Source organism: Panthera pardus, unplaced genomic scaffold (assembly GCF_024362965.1).
Source record: "Panthera pardus isolate Hobbes unplaced genomic scaffold, ASM2436296v1 HiC_scaffold_20, whole genome shotgun sequence".
NCBI classification, from domain to species: Eukaryota; Metazoa; Chordata; class Mammalia; order Carnivora; family Felidae; genus Panthera; species Panthera pardus.
The window spans coordinates 12,984,859-12,996,023 of record NW_026526766.1 but is presented as its reverse complement, the minus strand read 5'-3'; the positions used below and the strand labels follow the sequence as shown (position 1 = coordinate 12,996,023).

The 11,165-nt window shown below is 45.3% G+C and overlaps 1 protein-coding gene across 11 annotated transcripts in view; it reads left to right on the top strand.

The window, feature by feature from the left end:
* The window catches only part of TRPM3 (transient receptor potential cation channel subfamily M member 3), an 804,289-nt gene that overhangs the window by 757,199 nt on the left and 35,925 nt on the right, over positions 1 to 11,165 (top strand). The gene's annotated exons all lie outside the window — the stretch shown is intronic.

Genomic DNA, 11,165 nt, shown 5'->3' with positions numbered 1-11,165 from the left:
AGATTATGCTATACCTGGGAGGGCCCATATCATAGAAATGACACTTAGAATCCAAAATGGCATGTAATCCCAAACCACGTGGAAGCATTGGTGGAGAAAACATCCAGTCTGGCCTATAGCAAATAGCGTTAGTCCTCTCTCCAGATCCTCTCGCATCGCCCTTTACCAAAGTTCTGTATGCACCATCCAGTTTCTGTGCCCTTTGATGCTAAGGGCTCTTTGCTGTAAACTTAACCCGGGAGCTGCTGGTGTGGCTTCACTACCCAGAGAGCCTAAAGTGCCTGAGAGTTTTTGTACCTCCAGGGCCTCCATACTCTGATGCTGCCTGCTGAGAAGGAAAGGGTAAGAGGATACGAAAGTCTAGCTCCCTTGACTCTTGGCTTACTTGGAAGAGCCACCACCTTTAGGACAGCAAAGTCGCTTCTTGAATGTGAAATGTAATCCAGACTCCAAAGATCCCCGTAGGATCAGGCTAAGGCTCGGACTTCATCTGAAATTGCACCTCGGTTCTTCTTTCATTGTTTTGTTTTGTTTTTTGCCATTTGTTTTTTTCTTACTCTGCTTCCTCCACTTTCTTCTATCTCATTCTTCTGCAGAGCACTGCCTTTAACAAATCACTTTCGTCCGAATCCTTTGCATAGGGTCACTCCTGGAAGAACTCCACCTAAGAAAGGCACTCAGGCTCCAAGCCTCCTCAGATCCAGCCTGACACAATGTGTATTGGAGGCTCAGGACCCTTCCTTGCAGTACAGAGTAGGAGGCCGGGGTGCCCAGATTATATATACAGCAGACGGTCGATCTGGTCATCTGTAGTAACTATGGCAACAAGATTATCTCTCTCGTTACAAATGACAGAGACCAATTTGCACCCTGTACTTCTTTAACCCCTGAAGTTGTCTCTGTAACACAAGGCGTTATGTTCCCAGGAGTCTGTGAAAGAAGTCATTCTTGAAGCAGGAAGGTTTATTCCAGCCTTAGAATCATTTCTTCCACCATAGATCTCAAATCCCTGCTCTGCACCTGCTCTTCTACCAGGCAGGCCCTGTGAGGAAACAGGAGATGTATAGACACTGTCCTTGTTTTTCAGGAGTTTGTAATCTCAGCCAAGGGGTCGGCAAACTTTTTCTCTTAAAGGTCAGGTGGTATTGAAAGCCATACAGTATACTCGTAACTCCGCAACGCAACAATAAATAAACTAATGGGTGTGGCTGTGTTCCAACGAAATTTTATTTACTGAAACCGGAGACAAACCAGACTTGGCCTGTGGGCAGTAGGTTTGCTAAGTCCTCGTCTAAGCCATCCCATCATGCCATTGCCTTGGCTTCCTTCCCCCTTACTTCAGTTGATGAACGTGTGAAACCAGAGCTTCAGGATGGAGTCAATTTCCTATGTGACATTCTGTCCAAATGCAGAAGATGACACTGCTTTGTGCACTTGTTTCTTCCAGGAGAAATGTTACTCTACCAATCCAAGTCCAGCAGACCAAAGGAGATTAGGTCTGTGCTTGTGGAGTTGGTGTATATGGAAACCACACTGCTTGAGGAGTGGATATGGCTCCCAGACCACAAATGCGGATGCTGCCAGAAAATCCGCTTAATTTTTTATTATAATTCCACTGATTTCTGTTTTGACCATGCATCCCCATAACCTGGAGGAAAATCATGACCCAAGGTTCACCTTCCCTGAGGTGGGTTAAGGTTGGAGTAAGGGCAGGATATAGTGGAATTATCACACAGCTGCTGAAACATCCATCATCCCGGTCAGTTGGACCCTTCAGGTCTAGTGGATTTATGACATCTCCCCACTGCCCAAAATCCCTAGACACTATATCCCTCTGAAATCACACTACCCCCAATGGAACTGCCAGGAAAACCATGTAGCATGAGCCCATATAACACATGCAAGTTGGCATTCACTCTCAGACACCCTCACATGTGTGCACAGGCACACATTTCTTCTCTCTCTCCTCCAGTCCTGCTTCTGCTGAGACATTTTTATCTATTTCCTCAAATCTTCCTTTCTCTTGCCCCTTCTACAAATGCTCAAAGGTCCTGAGCTCGTACATTTGGACCACAAAAGCAGCCAGAGACTCAAAGCCTATTTCTGGATTCTACCCTACAGCCCCTCCTTCCCTGATACAGAGCCAATACCTGCTTGAAAGACGAGAGGGAAAAATGAGTATTTCAAAATGCTATTCCACCACACTGATTTAGCTGTCTTGTAAGTAAAAACAGGATGCTCAAATTAATAAATTCACTGGCTCCAGGCATGCTGGATGTAAGCTCCATGTTTCAAAGGGAGGATTGTATGTAAAGGAGTCATGATCTGGTGTCATAATAAATCATCTCACAAGATTGCTACAGGGATCTCTTCAAGTCTTGGAGTGGTAGTAGGTCTGGCAAATTCCTCCAGAATATCCTAGTTCAGTTTCTGTGATGATGGGACTGGTCTAGATTTGTGCTGCCCAATGGCAAGCTGCTAGTCTCATGTGGTTGGTGAACCCTTGAAACGTGGCTGGTGTGAATGAGAGTGGATTTTAAATTTGATTTAATTTTAATAAATTTAAATAGCTGCACATTGCTAGTGGCTACCATATTGGACAGCTCAGTTCTAGGATATAAAAACCCTTTAAAATGCCAGCCCCACGAGAAAAGGGACTGCCTCTGCCTGCTCCCTGCTCTGGCCTCAGCATCTCAGACTGTGTCTGTCACATGGTAGATGCTTAGAAAATAGTTAGTATGTGAATGAAACCCTTTGAAGCAAGTAACAGAAAGAGAATCAGGTTGTTATCTGTTTTACACAATTTTTTTTTAATTCGAGTTAAGTTAAATACAGTAACTATGGATTCATGCATCACACACACAGAAAGAAGGGTGAAATCAGGGGATCCTAGAATTGATAGCCTGCTGAAACTTAGCTGAATTTTCAATCGAGAAAAGAACTACAGCCAGGTTGAAGAACTATGTACTGAACAAATCATCATTGTAGTCTGTGTACAGAGAGTATTGTTGGACAGCTACAAGGAAGAGAGGAAAGAAAAGGGAAGGAGAGAGGGAGGGATAAGGAAAAGAGGAGGAACGGAAGAAAGAGGGAAGGGAGGGAGGGAGGAAGAAAGACAGGCAGGTGCTGCCTTGTTGAGGACAACTAGGGAAGGAAGAGGGAGCTTTGGGGCCTGACAGTGGGACTGGATAAGACCTGTGCACACGGCCCTGCGAGCTCAGAGCTGGGCTGCGCTGAAGGTTGTTACCATGCATCCTGTAACTACAGGCTTTTCCAGAGGCACAGTGTTCTGACCGAACGCAGTGAGGCAGATGGCTGATTTCCACTCAGAGAAGAGCAGAGCACCCCCCTTCTGATAACATGGCAAGATTTCAGCTGCTTGTATTAACAGCAACCAAAAAATAAAGGCTGATCTCCACACAGGTTAACTGTTAGCAAATAGGCTCACATGCTAATTTTTTTTTTTTTCTCAAATGTGACAAAGTCCAGATACACCTGCAGCCTCAATATTGGGGGACGGGGGGAGCAAAGTGCTCAAGATCTCGAACAAGATACTGTCCAGTGGAGCGAAGAGCTTCCTGTAGCTAGATTGCAGACCACGTCTGCCAAGTGATGTTTGACTGAATTGCTTGGCTTCTGGCCAAGTTGGTGGTATCTGAAGTATCAGGCCTGAGGTTCAAGCTGAGGACATGCTTCGCAGGAGACCCCAATAACTTCAGGTCAGATACAGAATTTTGAGTCCTCGGCTTACTGACACACTCAATTCAAGTTGATGACATCCACTGATGAGTTAAGGATAGAGGGAGTGATTTCTTGACCTGGGCTATGGTTACACGGATTTTCATTTTATACCAGACATATATGTTTTATGGACTCTTCTGTATATATGTCTCACAATGTAATATAAAAGGGAATAAAGCAGACAGCCTGCTATCACATTTTCCAGATTCTGATTGGAATGAGTTCATTCATACAGTGACTTTTACTGAGCACTTCTGTGTGCCTGGCACTGGGCTACGAACTGGGAGCTAGAAAGAGACACGCTTCATTGCCTCGGCTTTGAAAAAAGTTTAATGGAGAAGATTGACAAGTAAACAGATCATTGCAAATCACCGTGACACATATTTCCATAGAATGGATATATAAAGCCTGAAGAAAAGAACACACTTATTTGGGGGTGAGGAAGGGGAGATGTGCCAAAGCAAAACAAGAGAGGACAAAGTACAGTCAGAAAAATTCTCCTGGGGGTAACAGGTAAGCTGGATCACGAAAGATGTTAAGAGTTTTGCAGACAGATGATGGGAAAGCATTTAGACAGAGGGACTGTCAGGTACACAGCTAGAGAGGGGTGACAAGGTGTGCCAGGTAGAGACATATGGAGATAGCAGAGAGATTCCCTCCCTGGACCAGCCGTTGTGGTTAGTACCCCCTACAAGGTGCTCCCAAGCCTTCTTGACCTACCCTGGGCCAACACGTGGCATTGGATGTATATCCCCCACTGGACAGTATGCATTTTTGGAGAGTAGGTGCCAGGGTCGGTGTCCATCTTTTTTTTTTTTTTACCACATTTGAGTGAATGAATGGAGAGGAGGTTGCAAAGGGCTTTGTAGGCCAAGCAACAGAATTTGGATCTCTCTCTCTCTCTTTTTTTTTTTTTTTTTTTCTCTTCTGGGAAATTCACAGCTCACCTTGTATGGAGCCCCTTTCTAAGTTAAGTCTGGTTTATGGACTTCGTGGGTTGTGATTGCCGAGTGGGGAGACTGTGACTGGAAAATATACAACCAGGGGGCTCATTTCAGGAAAACTAGAAAAACCAGAGAAGAGCCCTTTGTTCCCAAATGTCTTCTGAAGGAGAAGTAGCAAGCTTCAAAGAATCTAAACATCCCCTGAATAGGTTAAACCTACTGACTCTTCTCCCCTTAGTGTGAGGTATTTGAATCTTTCATCTTAACCCCCAAAAGAGCTGAAATCAGCATTCGGGGAAGGAGAGTTAAAATGGGGGCAGGTAATGAAGCAGATGGCTCAGACTGGGCGAGGCCGACTTTGAGCAGCCAGAGGACAGCACGAGGCGACTGTGTGCCCGGAGGGCAGAGAGTGAGACAGGGCGTGGGGGAGGTTCACAAGGAGAGAGGTGGCAAAAACAGCTTTGCCTACAGTGCAGTTTTGCCAAAGGCCCCAGCCGATGCCCGGCTGCCTCCAAAAACCATCTTCCATGCTGCCTGCAGTAAATTGCTGATGCCTGAATTTAAATATCGAGATTGCTTGAAGTTCTAAAAGCCTCAGGCTCTCCCAGTTCAGTCTGCAGGCACTGGGCTTCCCAGCTCCAGCTTCTCCGGTTCAGCCAGGCTTCTCCACATCTATGCCACCCCCCCGCTTCACTGCTAGAAGACTAGCAGAGGCGCAGAAGAGAGGGAGGAAGGGGGGCGGGAATTAAGTGCGTTCGGGTACCACCCTCTCTCACCTTTTCCTGCAGTTCATCCTTTACCTGTCTGCAAATCCATCAAAAATCCATTTTTTCAGGGAACTCAAAGCTCTAAAAGCCCAGGACAACCAAGAGAAGCTGGAACACTCCAAGTTTTCCTGTGCCCACGAAATCTCCCTCAGTGAGATTCTCCACTGGTTCTCCACCAGAGGCAATTCTGCCCCACCCCCTGTCCCCGGGAGACATTTGACAATGCCTAGTAGTTTGGGTTGTCAAACTTGGAGGACGTCTACTGGCATCTACTGATAGAGGCCAGGTACGCTACTACCCATTTTAGGAAGCACAGGACAGCCCCTCAAAGAATTAGCCAACCCAGAGACACCTGAGTGGCTCAGTCGGTTAAGCATCCAACTCTTCATTTCAGCTCTAGTCATGATCTCAGGGTTCATGAGATCGAGCCCCACATTGGGCTCTGTGCTGACAGTGCGGGGCCTGCTTGGGATTCACTCTCTCCCTCTCCCTGTCTCTCTGTCCCTCCTCTGCTTGTGCGCTCTCTCTCTCTCTCTCTCTCAAAATAAAAAACTAAAAAAAAAAAAAAAAGAATTAGCCAACCCAAAATGTCAATAGTACTGAGGTTGAGTAACCCTTATCTATCAGAATCCGAAATTCAACTTGTCGCCTCTCAAAGAGAAATGTCATAAGATAGTTGCTTTTAACATCTGCAAGGTCCTGAAAAACAGATCTGAAAAGATCCCAAGTCCTCATAACCTGAAGCCAGGAACAAAGTGCACTGCCCCTGCCCCCCACCGCCACCCCTTAACGGGTTTCACATCTCTCTCGTCTCTGTTCACTCTCTTCAGACCAAAGACCAAGTTGGACATCACACAATCATGGTGTCACAATGGCCAACATGACAAACGAGTAGGTCCCATCTCCTGCTCTTGAGCACCAATTTTGGATAGAATAAATCTAGCTGTCATTACAGTGAAAGATGAGGGACCCCAGAGGCCTGACCATTCAGAATTCAGCAAAAGTGTAGCTGATCTAGGTGAAGTCTAGCAAACTTCAATACTTCCCTTGCCAAGTTTATAGCTGAGAAAAGTCAGCAGCATTTTTTTTTTTTTTTAACTAGGAAAGCACCATCGTGCACTAACAAAAAGTAGTTTGAGCGACCTCCGAAGTCCTGTGAAATTGTCCTGTTCAATCATTCCAGCTCACCATCTGGGACGAAGTGGGAAGGAGAACTATATTCCCCACAATCAGACTCCATAGTTACAGTTACTGACCAACTTAACACCTCCAGGCCACATTCAAAACCATTTTTAAGCATTTGCTGGAGCCCTTGACTCTCTCCTGAGTAGATCACGGGGTCCAGCTTTACAAAATCACAGTCCTTGAAGCAAAGGAATGAAGTCTGCTGCGTGCCCTTTTTAATATTCTGAACAAGGACTTCAGAAGTAAAATGCCACTGTGAACTGAGTGGTTAGAGTATGGTTCCAGGAAAGCCAGTTGCTGACAAGTACTTCAAAGTCCCTTATGCCACCTGAGGAACATAGTGTTCAACTACGGAACTATATGTGGTGTGCACGGTTCTATTATACAGCAAGTAATTGAATATACAGGGGAGGGACACCTCTATCAAATAGGTCACGCACTAAAAGACTAGATTCTTTTCAGTGGATTTAAGACTGTACACCCTCTCAGGAGTCTACATAAGATAACCAAGTTTTGAAAATGTCACTGCTTTTTGAAAAATGTATGGCAGTTGTACTTAAGCAGATTGTACCAAATATAAGGAGACCGGAGTTCTTTATTAGCTGTCAAGTGTGTTATAAAGGCTGTCAAGAGTTTCATGGGTTTCTTCTGGCATTTCTAAGAGAAGGGAAGTTAGTTAACATTTGTTGAGATCCTAGTACAGTGGTTGGCACGGGGCCAGACACATGATATACTACAGCGCGTTCAGTCCCCGTTTACTGTTGATGTGCCAAAAGAACAGAGATGAGATAACTTGCTTGTGGCACACAGCCAGGGAAGCAGAGGTGGAACTGGAACCCAAGCCTATCTAACTCCTAAGCCCATGTTCTGATTTCTCCATGATAACAAAAGGTTGCATCCATCTGATTCCGCAGTCGTCCTTTTCCCCCTGCCCCTCACTGTGGGGACCGGACCACAGTCATGCATTTACTTACGTAGCTACTTCTCAAGTGCCCTGCTTGGCACTGGAGGGAAAGTAGTAAACAAGAGAGTCCTCACCTTTTCTTTTGCGAGAGTTACATCCTACTGGGGACAGGAGGGAGATAGACCATTAGTAACCAAATAAGATACTTTGGGGTCATAATAAGTCTCATAAAGAAAGTAGATCAAAGTAATAGACTTGGGGGTCATTGGGGTGAGGAGTTAGGAGTGCAGTTTTGCATAGGATGGTCAGGGAATGGCCTTGAAGAGAGAATATTGAGTTGAAATGTAAATGATGAAAACAGGTGTGGCAAAAACTGGGGACAGAACGCTCCAGTCAGAGGGAACAACAAGGACAAAAGCCATGTGTTTGGAATGATCTAGGTGTGTTCAGCCAGGATCAGAAAGAATGCCAGTGGGATCGGACTTTAAGATCTTCCAGCAGCTGGAGTTGGTATGACATGTCATGGTGGAGTGCCTGGGATCCATGGGTGACTTAGTTCCAAGTTAGGGACTGAATTTAAAATCAGGATCAGCAACTCTGCAGGAGTTCAGGAAACCACCATATGCTGAAAATCAGGAGGGCAGGGAATCTTCCCGAAAACAGTGCCTTCCAGAATCAGGAAGGGAGCTGCCTCCAGTGTTGGAGCCATCCTGAGGCCTCACTGAAGGTTTCCTATCTCCCTGGGACAGTGATGCCTTTGCTACTCTTAGAAGCATCATCACGGATGACTTAGACACTCACATGGAAAATACATCGTACCTCCCGAGAGGAGATTTACCTATCTCTGTGAGGATGTCAGAATAGCCTTCATCATCAAAACTGTGAACATCTTAGTGATGTAAACAAGAAGGATGCAGCATTTGTAAATGAGACATGGCTCACAGACGGCTCAGAATATTACAAATTGGGAAGAGCCATCTAAAAGGTGTTACCCTCCCAGATACCAGTGGCAGAGACTGGATATGACATTCTCTGGGGAGAAGGGGGAGAAACCTTACAGAAGAGTCTGCTTTGAGGAGTGATCATTAGTCCCATAGCGGTTCACATTTACGGAGTGCCTGGTGTGGGTGGAGAACTCAGTTAAGAATCGTTTGAGTTAGCGTGACAGGGACAGCCCAGGACAGAGCCAGGAGCCAGACACTCTGAATCCCAGTTCTGTCGCTGCTAATAACTCTATGACCTTGAGCAAGTCAGCAAACCTCTCTGTTCATCAGCATTCTTAACAAATTAAGGACAGTAAGGAGGTCTGCCTTGGAACACTGTTAAGAAAAAGAGCAGTCTTTCCCAAATGAATACAACAAGCCCCAGAAATACAGGAGTTCATGCATATTAGTGTGTGTTTTGAAGCTAAAATCTGCGTCAATGTCAGGGTGTGATGTGTTCAAAGAAAAACATTAATAAATAATAGCACTGGTGATGTGCAGATGTGCCAAATTAAGGAAAGGGATAGATACCCAGAGGACTGAAGTTTGGGAAAGAAAGAAAACAAAATTTGCACTTTAAAAGGCACAATATCGGGGTGCCTGGGCAGTGCAGTTGGTTATGTGTCCGACTCTTGATATCAGCTCTCACAGTTCATGAGTTCGAGCCCCACCTCAGGCTCTGTGCTGATGGCACGGAGCCTGCTTGGGATTTTGTCTCTCCTTCTCTCTGCCCCTCCCCTGCTTGTGCGCTCTCTCTCTCTCAAAATAAATAAATAAATAAAGTTTTAAAGGCACCATACCAAGGGCTACTTGGAGATAAGATGATATTGGTAATACCAGGGGAAGGACGAAGTGGGGGGTACTTGTAGGGTTGAATCTTCTAAAGCCAAAGCTTGCAGAGATGTTACTTAAGCCTCCAGTTCCTTCCAGCAGGGAAGCTGGCTCCAGATAGATGCAGGAGCTTGGCATTGTCTAAACAGAGAGGTACCTTCCAGCCTCCTCTATTCTACTATGTTCTTTTGAAAACCAGCCTGTTGAAACAAGCCAAAACCAATGGTCTCAAATAGCATGGCTCTCTATCGTCACAGCAAACTAGAACCAAGGTTCTGTTGCTCCTGCCTGTCGTGAAAAAGCATGATTTTGTTTGCCCCATTGCGCCTGACTTTGAGCCAACCTGAAAACCATTCTAGACAGCTAACCCAGCTATTCATCCATTCATGTGCTCAGCAGAGATTTAGAACCTACTCCGCTCCAGGCCCTGGGCTGTGTACTGGGAGCACAATAATGAGTAAAGCCAGTGAAGCTCCTGCCTCCTGAGGAGCCTAGTGGAGGCAGCAGATATCAAACACAGAATCATGCAATTACTGAATCATAAGCTCTGATAAATGTATGTTCAAGAAATACAGGATGCTGTTAGAACATCTGAACAAGGAGACTCAGGAAAAGGCTTTCTGAATAAGTGACTTTTAAGCTATGCTATGCAAAATAAGTAGGATTTTGCCAGGCAACAAGTAGGAAAAAAGCCAGGGAGGGGGGAATAGCATGTGTCAAGGCCCTGTGGCAGGAAGGAGGTAACGCTTAACCAGTAACTGAGAGAAGCCCAGCATTGTAGAAGCATAATGTGCAAGGGGGCAAAAACGTATGAAATAAAGCTGAAGGGGCAAATGAGGGTGACGTTGTACAGGGCCTTTTAGGCCAATGTAAAGATATGAATATTCTCCTACATTCAATGGAAAATCTGTGAAGGGTTTGGTGCAGGAATTGAGTTGTGGTGATGGTGGTGGTGTGTGTAGGCATGTGTGTAGGTGACGTGAGTTGTATGATTTGATCAATCAGCATCAATACCACGGTTACCAATGGGTCCTGTTGAGAGCTCAGCAAGCACCAGATCATGCACATTAGGAGCTAGCAGACCTGACTTCCAGGCGAAGTTTTACCTTCCTGTGCTGGCTACATGGACCCAAGCCCAGCTCCTAGGTGTGAAAGGAAGGACATGGACTTAAACTAGACCACTAGTGGTCCCTACTGGGGCAGTGTGGCCCCCATCGTTTGGAAATTTCATCTTGAAATGCAAAGAGTGTTTCTTTTTGCCCTCTCTGTTTCGGGGGTACCACTGGCAGTTAGTAAGTGGAGCCCAAGGAGGGTACATGTCCTACAATGCACAGGACATTTCTACAATGAAGTGTTTTTCTCTGCCCCATTCCCACACGCTTCCATGTCAGTGAAAAACCCGGTTCCAATTATCTGAGCCTAACTCCATTTTACCTTTAAAAGCACAATATTTTTGCATGTTTTTAGTAAGTAGTGAATTTCTTCCAGGAATGAAACACCATGAAAATTGAGGGCAATGGTATTTTGTTGGAACTTTCCCACAGGTGGTTCACCATTGAGAAAACCAGCTCACCAAGGACAGTGCCACTCATTGTACTTGAGTCCTTGATCAGCCTGTACGTTTGTGGCTATGTCATTCGTGAAGTCTTCATATAGATGTAAGCATCTGACCCTGGCACTATAGCTTGCAGAATAGTTAGACTGGAGCATTTATATTTGGGAACATTTATAATATTATTACATGTTACTGTCCTTTTATTTCCCCTTTATATTAAAATTAGGACATTCTATTGATTTTTCTGTGATTGTG